Source organism: Panthera uncia, chromosome A2 (genome assembly GCF_023721935.1).
Source record: "Panthera uncia isolate 11264 chromosome A2, Puncia_PCG_1.0, whole genome shotgun sequence".
Lineage (NCBI taxonomy): Eukaryota > Metazoa > Chordata > Mammalia > Carnivora > Felidae > Panthera > Panthera uncia.
The window spans coordinates 155693379-155709345 of NC_064816.1; positions in this window are offsets into that span (position 1 = coordinate 155693379).

Here is a 15967-nt window from a genome sequence, read left to right on the forward strand (position 1 = left end):
TATATGAAGGTGTTGACAGTGTGGAGGGAAACCGACAAATGATGACAAAGCATCCACAGCTGGTCCTGCTGGGAAGCTGCTAACTCAACTCGGTGAACAGGGAGAGCAGTCGCTGGAAACGAATTGTAGGGAAGGGCTGCGCACGGGAAGCCGTGACTTTTAGTAAAGGAATGTGGCCACTGCCAGCCTACGGGGTGACAAGGAGGGGACTGGAGGCGTAATGCCTCCAGGTCTGTTTCCTTCTGCTCTGTGGTCTCCAGCCCATTCCTTCTTTTAGTTGAACCCAACTAAGGGTCAGAAGCAAGGGGACCTGGTTGACGCAGTTCATAAAAGCCAGCCACTGGGGCCACCGAACCCGATGGAGAACCATGGGAGATGGAGACAGGGTTTGAAGGAGAAGAGCCAGTGTAGTCACTAGAATGGCGAGGTGGACATTTTGCTCCCTTCCGTCGGGGGGAGGGGAGCAATCTACAATAAGAAAGGAAGAAAGGGGCGCCTGGGTGGCCCAGTCGGTTAAAGCGTCCGACTCTTGATTTGGGCTCAGGTCATGATCTCAGGGTCGTGAGATTGAGCCTGAGCGTGGGTATGCTGAGGATGAAGCCTGCTTCACTTTCTCTCTCTTCCTCTCCCTCTGCCCCTCCCCCCGCTCATGCTCTCTCTCTAAAAAAATAAAACAAAATAATAACAATACTAATAAAGAAAATCTTTTTTAACATAAAGGAGTTTGTCATACTCTTCTTGAAACTCTTCTGTAAGTTTGAAATTTTTCAAGATAAAAATACAATGAATGAATACTCCAAGAATCTGCCCCAATCCTTTTCTAAACCGAGCCAGTTTGGGGCATTGTCGCCCCTGATGAAGGCCCCTGCCACCTCTCAAGGAGACGGAGACGTTCCTTGGAGCTATCACTGGCACTCGGGGCTCAACCAAACCCGCTTAGCCCCAGACCTTCCCTGTCCAGAAACAGACCCCTCACGCTGCCAGGGAAGAGCGAGACTCCCCTGGATGGGGTGGGTGAGCACCTGCCCCACGGGCTGCCCTCTCCCCCCCAGCACCGCGGCTGCCTGCTGGCTCCCCGGAGTCCCCCACTGCCACCAAAGCCCTCCGACTGGCTTCTCCTCTAGTAGAAAGTGTCAGCTGAAGCTTCCTGGTTGGAGTAACTGAGCGTCGATCTAGCTTTCCGTCTGGAGCTGCCCCATCTCTTTGTCCACGTTCACACGTCTGTTGTCCAGGCTGTGGTCCCGTCTGCTAGCGGCTGGCTCACCTGACTGCTGACTTCTAGCCCGGCCTCCTCTGAACTTGCCCTGCGGCTCCTGGAGATTCCCTGACTCCCCATTGCTCTCTGCCTTTGACCTACCACCCCCTGAGTGCCCTGGGGTTTTCCGCCTGCCTGATTCCACTCCCTTGAACCACCTATATATTAACGTTAAATTAATGTTTAAAAAAATCAACAACTCAATAAAAGGAATTGACAAAATATAGGAATGGACAGTTTACAAAAGACAAAATGCAAATTGCTTTAAGACACATAAAAGATGTTCATGGGGCGCCTGGATGGCTCGGTCGGTTAAATGTCCAACTTTGGCTCAGGTCATGATCTCATGAACCGAGGTCTCACGTTTCGTGAGATCAAGTACCACGTCAGGCTCTGTGCTGACGACTCGGAGCCTGGAGCCTGCTTCAGATTCTGTGTCTCCTTCTCTCTCTGCCCCTCCCCTACTCACACTCGTGTGTGCTCACTCGCTCTCTCTCTCTCTCTCAAACATGAATAAATGCTTCAAAAAAAAGACATAAAAGATGTTCAGCCTCACTCATAAAATACATATGCCAGTTAAAACTACACTGAGGGGTGCCTGACTGGCTCAGTCAGAGAATGCTTCTTCTCTTGACCTCAGGGTTATAGGTTCGAGCCCCACGTTGGGTGTAGAGATTACTTAAAATCTTAAAAACAAAAAAACAAAACAAAACAAAAAAACCCTACATTGAAACATCACTCTTACCGCTCAGTTTGGCAAAAATCAGAGTTTGGTAACACACGCTGTTGCCAAGGCCATCAGCAAACAGACCTTCTCGTGCATTCCTGGTACAACAATAAACTGGTAAAACCCCTTGGGAGGGTAATTTGGTGGTCTCTATAAAAATTATAAATGCATGTACATTTTGTTTCAGTAGTTCTACTCCTAGGAACTTTTCTTTAAAGATTTTATTTTTAAGTAGTCTCTACACCCAACGTGGGACTCGAACTCACAACCCTGAGGTCAAGAGTCACATGCTCCACCCACTGAACCAGCCAGGTGCCCCCTTCTAGGAACTTATTTTATGAATAGTCTCACCTTCAAAAAAAAAAAAAAAGTGAATGTTCTGACCTTAGCGTGAAATGATGAGGGATCAGTTTATTCCAAAATTGTTTGTCTGGAATAATCAGAATACATCCAATGTTTAATAAAAGTGAAAAGATAAAAAATTTTGAAGACTTTTTAACTTCATTGCGGCAGGAACGTTTAACAAGATCTACCCTCTTAACAAATTTTTAAGTGAATGATATATTGCTGCTGACTACAGGAAGACTCTATTTTTAAAATAATAAGCGAGGGGCGCCTGGGTGGCTCAGTCGGCTAAGCAACCGACTCTTGATTCCGGCTCAGGTCATGATCCCAGGGTCGTGGGTCAAGCCCCACTTTGGGCTCCGCATGGAGCGTGGGACCTGCTTAGGATTCTGTCTCTCTCTTCCTCTGCCCATCTCCCCCACTCATGCTTCCTCTCCCTAAAAAATAATACAAAATTAAAAATAAATTAGCAAGTGAAATAAATTCTGAGACTCAAGAAAAAGGTTTAGAGAGTTACACCTCGAAATGTCGTGATTGTGCCATTCTGGCCCTACATCTGGGTCTGCAGATTTTCAAAACGCATTCCTCACAGAAGGAATTTCCCACAGGGTTGGTTATCAGCACTGAAAAGCCTACATCTCCAAAAAGCTGCGTCCCTTGACAAGCAAGCTCGCTCCTGTGGTGACCCACATCTCTCTGGTTTTTACTACTGTGCGGACAGTGTGGTATAGCCCTGAAAGCACAGCCACACGGGAGAGAAATCAGCCAGTGAAAAAGACGACCAAACCTCCCTCTCCGAAGAGATTCCTTTTGATTCTAGTAAAACGTGATGGAGAAATTTTAAATAAAAACCACAGAAAATGAAACATTCGCAGCAGGTGCGTTGCTACAGATGAGGGTTTGGGGCAAATATCACAACTGGCCGTGGCTACAACGAAAAACCTTTTAAAGGCTCCCTGGAAAAGCCGGTCATCTCAATCTTTCCAGCGACAGAGAAGAAAAGACAACACCCTTTTAACAGTCTTCACCTCCCTAAACGGTTTTGTTTTGTTTTGTTTTTTAAATTCAGGATGCAATTAATTTGAAAGCTTGAGCTAAACGTAAATTGAGTGGATTGGTGTGGAAAGGTAAATCGAGACACCTCAGATTAAAGATAACTAAAAGAAACGGAGTGACCTATGTATTCAGAACATTTTGATAATGGTTATGTGTCTCTTTGGCTCAGTGCTAGAGAAAGAAGTGGCTGGAAGTTGGCAAAATAACCACAGGGACGCTGTAAAACTGCCTGTCTGAAATCTGTTCCTTTTTGTGGTTATTTGGGCCAGGAGAGCCGGTGCCCTCAGCATGCTGGATGCACGGCCCGTCACACGCTGATCACATGCACTCCGCCCGGCCAGCCTTCTTCTCCTGGTCCGGATCCCATGACATAAGGGCGACCAGCTGATTTGGCGTGACAGTTCCCATAATTTCTCACCTGGAGACTGAAAACAAAAACAAAAACAAAACCCGGGCACTTGCAAAGAGCCACTTTTAAAGAGTTATAAGCAAGCACAAAGAGGCTTTCCTGTCTCATTAGCAGATTTCATTCTGCAAAATACTCCTAAAATTCATATGGAACCACAAAAGACCCCGAATAGCCAAAGTAATTTTGAAGAAGACCAAAGCAGGAGGCATCACAATCCCAGACTTCATTCTGCAAAATACATCCTCTGGAGGCTTCTTGTTTAAGGAACAACTGGGCTAAGTCCCATGTTAAGAAAAAGCTACCAACTAGCTTTCATGGTTTCAAAGTGGCCATTTTCCAATTGTCCAAAGCCAGAGTTGCTGTAACTTCTGAACATATTCTTCTAAAGAATCTGTGAAAATATATGGAATAATATATGGAAAGAACTTCTACGGTTAACGGGATGAAGTTCCGTTCAGCACCAGTTCAACACGCTCGGCCTAAATTTTTTCCAAACTGTAAAGTTTTCCCTCCTTTAGGCAGGAAGTTAGAAAAGAAATGAAAACTAGAGCAGTTTTACTTTAATTACTGACAGGCAACCAGGGTCCCCCCCCCCCTTACTTCTGGAATATTCCATTCCGTATTGGCAAAACACATATTTCATAACAAAAGCAGAAACAGAAGAAAAGGATCGTGAAAACAATGCCGATGCTAAGTTCCAAGGCTCCCTTCTACAACACTATGTACCTGTTTGTTCCCTCCCATAATGCAAGCTTTATTTCCGGTAAACCACACTGAGCCGCATCTCTCTCCTCATAGAAGGGCAGGGTTCTTTCCAGCTGTTGGTGTCAGGCAGGAGAAACAAGGCCAGAGGCAGGTTGAGCTGAGGTCAGGTGCTTGGAGACGCCAAAGAGTAGAAAAGCAGAATTGGGGATGGGTGGAGGTCAGAACGTGAGTCAATCGCCAGAGACACCAAGTTCAAACTAGGACAAGCCAAGACCAGCGTCTTGGGGGCAAATCTAAGAACAAATCAGGCACGGATGGACGAATAGGCAAGCTGAAAGACACTAAAGAAACATATGAAATAGGTGTGGCTAGATCGGCACAGCCATTCACTCTGCTCAGTGTCTGGTCGGACTTCCTCTGCAAACCAGCTTCTCCTGGACTTAAAGGAGCCATGCTCTGAAAAGAGTAGAGAGGAGACCAGAAGCGATGAATGTAAGGTGGAGACGTTGTTATGCACAAACATGCACCACCACAACCCCCAAAGGAAGAGCTGTGAGAACCACACAAGCTAAAGATTGGCATCACTTGTTAGAACAATAAATTACACGTAAGGAAGCAGTAGCTACCCTTGAAATACAAAGAGGTTAATACTCATCCCGTGATTCACGCGTTAAAATACTGGGTGAGTACCTACAGCTGGACACTGTGCTGAAAGCCGAGGATAAAAAAAAGTCAAACAAAATAGAGTCTGTGCTCCCACGGAAGTCACCGAGAAAGAAACAGAAGAGTAAATAAGCAATTTCAGGACAGTTGGTGAATACATTGCCCGGGGGAGGTTGTGGGGCGTGAGATCAGATAGAAGGATAATGGTCGGTTTCCAGAGGAGATGAAATCTAAGCTGAGGACCGGGGGAGTGATGCAGGAGAACCTCTCTCCTGACTTGTGCCCTGTGTGTGATTCCTCTCCAGAGCCACGGAGAACGGGGAGGACTCAGAAGAAGACAAAACAACGGAAGCCCCAAAGACGAGACCCATCTGCCAGGAGTGAAGATAGTAGCCCGGTGTCACCTTGAGTACATTCAAATGTGTAATTCTCAAAGTGCCAAAAGGCATATACGGAGAGCATATGTCAGAGTTTCACTTAGCTCACTCCTGAGGGAACCAACAGAATGATTCCAAGGCAGACACAAGAAACGGATGTATATACAGTCCACTAAAGAAAAAAAGACCAGGGGCACCTGGGTGGGTTTGTCAGTTAAGCGCCCGAGTCTTGATTTCGGCTCAGGTCATGATCTCAGTTTGTCAGATCGAACGGCACTTGGGGTTCTGCGTTGACAGTGAGGAGTCTGCTTGGGATTCTCCCTCTCTCTCTCTCTCTCTCTGCCCCTCCCCCCCCTCACTCCCTGTCTTTCAAAATAAATGAATTAACTTTAAAAAAGAAAACACTAGAATAAAAGTGTTGAATTAGAGGGGTGCCTGGGTAGCTCACTTGGTGGAGCACCCAGCTTCGGCTTAGGTCTTGGGCTCACGGTTCACGGGTTCAAGCCCCGCGTCTGGCTCTTAGCTGACAGTTCAGAGTCTGGAGCCTGCTTCAGACTCTGTGTCTCCCTCTCTCTCTGCCCCTCCCCCACTTGTGCACACACATTCGCTCTCTCTCTCAAAAATAAATAAATAAACATTAAAAATGTAAGTGTTGAATTAGATACAAAATTCATTAATATCGATGTCAATTCATCAGTATCACAGGGCAATAAACTATCATCTCCATGGTTAATTTCAATAGCGACGAGAAATCATTTGCATTGTTCTTGCAGAAAACTGATTCTTTATCTTACTCATTTCTTACATATTAACTTCTAACTTGTGTTGCGAAATGTCTGGGCCCTATTCTTTAGTAAATAGTAAGTTAAATAAAGTTACATTTGCTGAGAGTCAAATGATCCTTAGACAGGCTTACTAAGTGATGTCCTAGCATAACAATAAAAAACTCAAGGGCGCCTGGGTGGCTCAGTCGGTTAAGCATCCGACTTCAGCTCAGGTCACGATCTCGTGGTCCGTGAGTTCGAGCCCCGCGTCGGGCTCTGGGCTGATGGCTCAGAGCCTGGAGCCTGCTTCTGATTCTGTGTCTCCCTCTCTCTCTGCCTCTCCCCCGTTCATGCTCTGTCTCTCTCTGTCTCAAAAATAAATAAACGTTAAAAAAAAAAATTAAAAAAAAAACTCACACCACCAAGTTTTGGATAACCTTTTAAATAGTAACCCTCTGTAATGTATCAAATATGAAGACATCCCATGAGGAGACTTGTGACCATCCTCAGTCTGCACAAGTGCTAGAAGTTAAAGTTACAGAAAAAGAAAACTTTTTTTCTACCTGATTCTAAAGCATACAGATAACCATCTACATTGCAAGCGCTGTTTTTACACTGGTTTTTCTCATTTAATCACCTCGCCCATCCTGTGTAGTAAGTTTTACTGTTTTTAATTTCTGTAGTGGAGGAAAGAAAGGGGCCAGAAATTAAATAACTTTCCCCAAGTATAAATTAGTAAAGTTGTTTGGGAGGGCAGCTGTACAGAGTCAATCCAAATCTGAAATATACATATCCTTTGACTCAGTTAATTCTCTGTTAGAATCTATTCTAAAGAAAGGTTTGCTGCTTAGTACAGAATGTTTATTTTGGCAAAGGAGAAAGAAGGGAGGGAAGGAAGGAAGGATGGAAGGAAAGGAGGGAGGAAAGAAGAGAGGGAGGAATGAAGGGAAGAAGGACAGCCTATGAGTCATCAAAAGGGAAGTTGTTAAATAAATTAGGGTATATCCTTATTGTGACATACTAAGCAATCTTAAAAATAAATGAGGTAGACCCATACTGACCTTCAGCAAAAGGAGCAATTTACAGAATAATGTATTATGTAAAATACAACTGCTCATTAAAAGGCTGTAAAGGTCACATATCAGCTGTCGATGGTGATTGCCTCAGGCAAGGGGAGCAGGCTTAGGGAAGTAAAGGAAGATGAAGGTGGTGAGAGGAGAATTTTCTATTTTGTTCTGTATTTCTACATTCCTGGAACCATTTATAATGGAAATTGATTACTTACACAATTTTTTAATAATAACAAATGGTACTGGTTCAGGAAGGATAACTTGCCGGAGATTACCCAACTAATAAAAGGGATTCAAGTTACAACTCAAACTCAGGTCTGGCCAACTTAAAAGCTGTGGGCTTTGCAAATTATTATTCACCTCACTGATCACCCATGATTGCATTTACTCAGGGATGTTATTCAGGATTGGTCCACCACATCTGTCGGCCAGTAAATTCCTTAGGAGTTAAGGGATGGGACCTGCTTGGCTTCTTCTAAGACATTGGTGTGGTTTGATTGCTTCCAGAACCATTCTGTGCCACAACATAACTGCTTTTCATCTTGATCACCAAAAAACTCAGAGCCAGACCCAGCACCTAATTCCCATATTCTGGTTTCAAGGTAGACACCCAGTTTCAGGAACAAACTGGAAGTTAGTTAAATTGGGATCCAGGTCTACAAGAAAATGTGGCCACGGAGTCAGACCCAGCATGTGAGGCTAGGTCTCCTTCAGTCACCTCCGCAGAAAGTCAGGATACGTTCTAACAGACAGATTATCACACTTGAGTGTGCCTAAGAATCACCTGGCGTTACTCATTAAAAATACAGATTCCTGAGCCTCATCCTTGCAAAAAAATTTGGACATGAATGTTCATAATAACCAAAAAAAAGAAGAAGAAAAAAATTAAGACAACCTAAATGTCCATCAACAGATGAAGAGATAAACTGATATATTCATAGAAAGTTGTCTCTGGTCATCTGTAGGAAGTAGGTAGGTGGGTAGGTCTGCTGCTACATATATGTACCGAATGTCTGACACTTAGGTGACCCACTAGGACATCTCTTAGTGCCCTACGCTGAGTTTTAGAGGTAAAGTGGCAAGCAGAGTAGACACAGTCTGCGAAGAACAGGGTAACCAGAGGCTGGCACTCTTCAGGGATGAGTCAGGATCACTTAACTGAACAAACCATTAGATCAACAGGAGTGCTGGCCCAGGGACAGAGAAATCTATAATGGGTTGCAGGGGAGAGGAGTGATGAGCATCAGTTGTAGCCTTGCAATCAACTATAACATCAGGCACTGTAGTTCATACTACTAACTCTTCCCTTATAAGTTCCCAGGAAATAAGACTGACCGGAATTCTAGAGGAGCTATTCCTAGATAGGTCAAAGTTGCCTTAAGAAGGGAATGGAGCTGGGGCTCCTGAGTGGCTCCATTGGTTAAGCATCAACTTTGGCTCAGGTCATGATCTCCCAGGTCGTGAGTTCAAGCCCGCATCAGGCTCTCTGTTGTCAGCACAGAGCCCGCTTCGGATCCTCATCTCCCTCTTTGTCTGCCCCTCCCCTGCTCACGCTTGCTCTCTCTCTCTCTCTCAAAAATATAATTGAAAAAATATTTTTTTAAAAAAGGGAACAGAGCTGAGCAGCTCAAGGGGTGGACTGTAATGGATACTGCGGCACTCACTCAGGTTCCCTCTTCAGAGCCCGTGCATCTATCCTCCAGCTGCTGGAAGGATGAGCTGCTGAGGGCTTGCAGCTGTGCCCTTCTTTGGGAATTGCTCTCAGCCACAGGACACTAACCTGCACAGGTGGCCATCTCTTCCCAGGGGGTAGCCCATGCCAATAGTATGACAGGTTCGTAGCTGTCAGTCTTTAAAAAAAAAAACAAAACTAAAAGCTTCTCTCTCTTTTTTTTTTTTTAATAAATTAAAAGGGTCTCTTTTTCAAATAGATTTCTGGATAGATATTCTCGGGCTTAAGCAAGGACATGGGCTAACTAATTATGGTGGAGCATAGCAGGGGAAGTGGTTGTCTCGACACTCAAACTTGAGTTCAAAGGCCACATGGGCAGATGTTTCCAGCTTTTTAAGATTCTCCCAGTTCATGTTTGCAGCTGCACACCCTCTGCCCCAGCCCACCAGCCTTGCTAGCTGGGGTTCTCAAAAGAAGGTGCCCTGCCCTATCCCCCTCCCTCCTTGTCTGCTCAAATCCTGGCCCCGAGGGTTTTGATCCTGACCTCGTTTACTTGATCGTCCTCCTCATCTCAAACCTTCTGACTTCTTCAGTTTGCAAAATGAGAGTCTCTGCTTGCTTGGTCCGTCTTCTGAAGCCTTTCTTCTTGGGGGTTAACCGTCACGTGGCTCCTACGTACATCTGGAGCATAGTCTTCCCTCTCTCACTGGAGGAGGGTTTTAGATGACGGTGATAAGGGACACAGCATAGCTTTCAGCTGTGCTGGGTAGCTTTTCAAAGCCATGTGTGGTCCAGTCCCCACAGGTGCACACCCCTGGGTCTTAAAGTCACAGTGCTGTGCTCCTAACCCCACATCCAACAAAAGATTGACAGCCTTAGAGATGCCCAAATGCCTTTTTCTTTTCAGGCAAATGACTCTTGAGAGTCAATCTACCAGCCAAACATAGGGAACTGAAGAGCCCCGACCTCAGAGGGATAATTATTTAAAAGCTGGAGCTCATGCCATCTTTAGGATATGTCAGGATTCCCTTATCTTTGAGGTAAGTAACTTAATTAGCTGGAATTCAATGAGTTTAATGGGTATAATCGAAACAAAAATAATCACTAATATGATTGCTTAGAGCCTGATTTGAAAGCCTTGCTCTGCTCCTTTTGAACTGTAATTAATTCGTATTTGTTGTGAAATATGAGTACATTTTGAGTACATCAAAATACGTTAGAGACCTGAAAACGCACACTGCAGTTGCAGGGAGGTATGCCAGGGGGCGCTCTGGCCCAAGGCTTGTGTTTTACTCTTAAATCTGTTTTTGGGCAAAGCGGGTTTTGCATGAGATTAGTCGGGAATTTTGTTTAAACATAAAATACTATGACTGAGGACATTCTCTTTTCTTTGCACACATCCCCTTTTTTTTCTTTTCTTTTTTCTTTCTTTTTTTCTTTTTTTTTTTTTTAACCTTCTATGCATGATTGCCCTATCATTTCCCCCTCACCTCCTACACTACTTTTTCTCTTTTTAATGTTTCTCTCCCTCTTTCTTTGGTAGCTTCTCTCTTCATGCAACCTTTCTCTCCCTAAGTCCAGTACCGAGGACTGAAATGCACATACCAATTATCGTCAGGGAGGGAAACCCCAAGAGTCCACATGCTGGAATGGTTATCAATCAGCATGCCTGGGGACCACCTTTTCTAAGCCAAAAATTGAGATATGCGTTCTGATAAGTCTGGGGGTACATTTGAGAGCAGCCAGATAATATTTTTGGAATTGAGCCTGTTCCATAAAGTTCAGATCACGTAGGTGTGGGCTTTTTGCAGAGAGGACCTCAAGCGCACAGCCTCGTGTACTCAAGAGAAACTCCCCATATAGGCTGACACCAGTGGTGCCTTCTCACTTCTTGGACCTAAATCTCCTAACGCTCATGTCCTAACTCTGGAGGATACAAGAAAATTTTTCATCACGTTCACAAAGCCTTTATTAAATTGCACATAGTAGCCTGGGCAAGGAAGAACCAACTCCTTGTTGGTTTGTGGGCATAAATTGGCATGCAATGGTGTCTCAAAAGGTACAAGAGCATCTCTGGAGCATAGAACTAATATGTATTAATAAGAGAACAGAAAAGACAGGGAGCAACCAGTAGCAGAGAAAAAGGCTCGGCTAGTTGGGGTACCTAACCCCAAAACCAGGAGCAAGGAAAGAAATCTAGCTATGGGACAGGACCGACGTGGTCCCAGAGAACACATGGCTCTTCTCCTGGCCAAGAAGCAAGAAAGACGTTTACTTATTTTTCTAGTTTTCCCTCTCCGTCTCTTTCCAAACATCCTCACCTGCCCTCATTTTCTCTTGGCTCTCTGCCTTGGAAAAAGCAGTCATAGATTCACAGAAATATGGATCTGGAGAAGGGATTTCCAATCATCCTCCCAATCCCCTGAATAAATAATCAATGAGCCTGGAGCCTTCTTTGGATTAGTTGTCTCTGTCTTTTTCTGCCCCTCCTCCCCCTCTCAAAAGTATATAAACATTAAAAAATAATAATAATAAAGAAGTAGCACAGGCATATCTTGAATGCAGCCCAAGAATCAGGGCTTTTTTCATCGACACCATGCTGCCTCTCTTGAAGAATTGTCAAGACAATGAGAAAATAGTAATAAAACACGATACTATCAAGAGAGACACGAGGAGAGAGAGCAGGTGGCTTATAGAAAGAAAATAGGGATGTGGAAGAAAGGAATCAGTAGAAAAGGAAGAAGAAAAGAGAGCAAATAAGATGGATGGAGGGGTAGAGGCATGAGGTATTCTGAGCTACAGTGACATCACCATCTAGTGCTAAATTAAACCATTTAAAATCCCACTGTGGGTTCCATTCCTAGGTATTTACCCAAGAGAAATGAACACATATCCACACCAAAAAATTTGTACAAGAATGTCCGTAGCAGCTTTATATATAACATTCAAAAACTAGAAACAGACCAAGGTGCCCATTAACGGGAGAATGAATAAGCAAACTATGATATATCCAGAATGCTGGTCAGAAATACTTCTGATATTCACACGACCAGGAGATGGCTCTCACAGACATTACGCTGAGCAAAGGAAGCCAGACAAAAGAGTATATACTCTTTGATTCCATTTTATGAAGTTCTAGAACAGATGAAAGTGATCAGTAGTGGGAAAAGTCAGAGCAGTAACTGCTTGGGAAGGGGCAGATGATGGTGAGGATTAACTGGGAAAAAGCACAAGGGGAAGGTTCTGGTATGATGGTAATGCTCTATGTCTTATTAAGGGCTTGGGTTACACAGGCATGTGGACTTTGTCAAAATTGATGAAAAAATATACCTAAGATCTATGCATTTCATTGGATGTAAATTTTATCTCAAGAGGAAAAAAAAAAAGAAATACTAAACCTTAGTTAATGATATACGTGCCCACGTGTTTAGGAGAAAAAGGATATGACAATTTACTTTGAAATGCATCTGAAAAATAAAGGAATTGATCAATGGAGAGACAGAAAATATGTGATAAAGCAAACACAGTAAAATATTAATTGGGACAGTCCAGGTAGTGGGTATATGGGTGTTCACAATAAAGTTCTTCCAACTTTTCTGCATATTTAAATATTTTCATCAATGTATTTTGAGAAAAACTCACTAAAGGACACACTATATTAAAAAAAAAAAAGAAAAGACTGGGGTGCCTGGGTGGCTTAGTCAGTTAAGCGTCAGACTCTTGATTTCGGCTCGGGTCACGATCTCAGTTTGGGGGATGAGCCCCACATCGGGCTCTGCACTGTCCGCACAGAGCCTGCTTGTGAGTCTTTCTCTCTCTCTCTCTTCTCTGCTCCCCCACACACACGATCTCTCTCTCAAAATAAAAAAAATAATAAATAAATAATAAAAAAAAGACTAAGTGGTGGTGCCTGAGGACTTTCAACTGGAATTTTCCCCGAATATGGGTGTGTGGAAGGACAGCGAAGAGAGAATGAACGTTCCTTGGTGTTTCCGGAGGTCGCATGAGATCCCATAAGCCAGGCTGTTCCAAGTTCCCCTTCCAGTCCCCTCCTTCCTACCTACGTTTCCTGCCTTTCTCATATTCCCTACCGCTCAGAGTCAGATGTGCGAGTGATACGACCTTAGAATTCATCCCTTGTCACAATCCTGCGTCATTCAGTTTTTCAAGAGATCTGCGTGTCGCGTCCAGCTCTGCTCCAGCCAGACACTGAGCTCCGGGAGCTGGTGGCAGAACACGATGTGCGCCTCTGAACCCAAGCCGGGCAGTGGTGGGGTCTGTTGGGCAGAATAATCTCGTGGGGTGGAGCCCTGGGGATCAGGACCCTCAGGGCTCACACAAGGATGGCACGGTCGCCCCGGCATTGGCAGGTGACGACTCATATTCACAAGAGTTCAAGTTCGTGATGGTGAACTAATTCAATGGACTTTACATTTTACTTGGTACAACATTATTTTTATTTGAAAATATCTGGTAATGTTTCCGTCACATTTGGCCGATAGAAGGCCCTGAAATACAATGTCTCTTACCAAAAATTGGCTGAAAACCCCACATATGTTTATGATAGAGTTCATGGGAACCACATACGTGTCAGTAGAGCAAGCAAACATGTTGTCTGGCCCCCCGCCTGTGACCTTCACTTGTGGGAGGCCCCACAGAATCCCACCTGGAATGCCGCAGGGTATAAGCCAAGACTCTTCGTGACCTGCTATTATCCTCTGTCTCTGCCAAGAGTGAAGCCACACCTTCCCTCTGATTGGTATTTTTCTTTTTCACTGTGAATCAAGACAGCGATACTGATTTCTACAAACCAAAGATAAAAAGCATCCCTTTTCTTTACAAACTCCTATAGCTACTTATGTGTATTGTAAACATTCAATAGTCACCCGGGTGATAAAATTCAGTGTAAGCGGATAACGGATTCTCACCATTAAATCCCCTTTTGAAACGTGGCCCTACCACGTAGTGAAAAAGAATCACTAATGGCATAATAACAGAAGGCAATTTTTGTATGGATCGCGGTAGCAAATACAGCAAAACCTGGGACTCCAGGTAGCTGCTTCTGGGAGGGTTCTGAAAGACAAGCACACATTTCTAAAAAGTTGCAACTTGATAGACGAGCGATGTCTTGCAATACGCATGGCACGTGATGCCGAAGGTCTCATGGTCGCAACGGAACCAGTGGTTCTTGAAAGTTGCTTTCGATATAGATGAGTGCTTTGGATGACGAGCATGTTTCTGGAACGAATTGTGCTCACAAACCAAGGTGTTACTGCAATTCTCATGTTTAAATATTTGGTCTCCTGACTCTGAATACCAGAAGTGAAACAAACACTTTGAAGTAATTCGTACAGCCTACATCCCATGGATGACGTGGTTTGTTTCTTTCCAGTAGGAGTCCAGTCAGATCCCTATGTGTGGAGGCCGTAAGGCAAGTCCCCACTCCCTGAATGCCTGATCTGTCCAAGACAGTCCTCCGCCCTGCCTCATTTTACCCACAGCAACAGGATCGTAATCTCACCCACCGTACAAGGTGTAACTCGTTATCTCGTCCATAGCGGGCAACAATCAAGAGCACAGTGAATGAGATGTCCCAGCATTAATCATAACTGCAAAATTCACAAAACCTTCCTCCCCACCTTCTCCCAGACCACGTTAGTATCTTTCACTCCAGCACGGAAAGAATGGCGATCACTAAAGAATTTCCCAGCCTCACATGAAAGATAAGAGGGGGGCTACGCGGACCACAGATGGCTGCGAAAGTCCCACACGCTGTCCTGCTGTACTGGAGTATCCTGGTTTTCAGGAGCCCCAGGGAACCTTGTGCCCACCCAAGTCTCCAGCAAAAGTAAGCAGGAGGCAAAGCTGGCCTACGCTCGCTTTTCTCTGTGTCTCGGCCAGTTCCCTCTCCCCCCCATCATCGAGGTTTACAGCCAAGGACGTAAACTGGCAGCCGAACCACAAACTTGTTCTGTTCACACCAGGATTTTCATGTTTTTAAGTTGGCTGCCTAAAGAGTGCGCAGTGTCACATGAAAATTCAGATGAACTGCTCCTCTTGGAAAACGAAATCTGGACAACACCCCTCATTCTCCTGTGGCAGTGGTCAGCTGAGCGGAATGAACAGGGGTCACCGCTAACGGGGCATGGTCTCTCCAGGGTCACAGTCGCCTGCTTCACTTATTTGTTTTACCTTCCAGAAGCATCTGAGCAGGTGCCTCCCGGTGTAGAGGAAGGCCCCAGCGCAGGAAGCCTAGGGTTGTGTGCCCACCCGGGTTCAAGGGTTTGGTTGGCCACCCTCATTCTTCTACCAGACCCCACGGGGGTCTCACGCAAGCCGTGGCCGCCTCTGGGCCTCAGTTTCCTCATAAGCTAGCTGAGGATACCTCGACGAGTTCGCACAATCTCTTACTAACATGCCCCTAAAGTTGAAAGTTCTGAGTCCACATCCGAATACCTTGCCCTGCCCATGAACTTTGTCGGTGATGGTTGCCCCTCAGAATGGAAGTTGTAGAAACGTAACCATTCTTGGGCACTTTGGGTGGCTCAATTCGTGGAGCGTCCGACGTGGCCTCAGGTCATGATCTCACAGTTCGTGGGTTTGAACCCCGCATCTTGTTCGCTGCCATCAGCACAGAGCCCGCTTCGGATCCTCTGTCCTCCTCTCTCTCTGCTCCTCCCCCACCCTCTCTCTCTCTCTCTCTCTCTCTCTCTCAAAAATAAGTAAACACTTAAAAAAAATGTAGCCATTCTCCAGTGGCACTGCTCATTATCCCCAAAGGCATTAGGAGGACACCGTCAGCCCCTAAGTATCTACTAATCTCCCGTCTTTCCTCGGTCATCCGCCTCTGCCTCTGAAGTCTACTCATTATCACTCCCTCCTTGAAACACTGTGCTCACTTGGCTTCCATAAATGTACATGCTC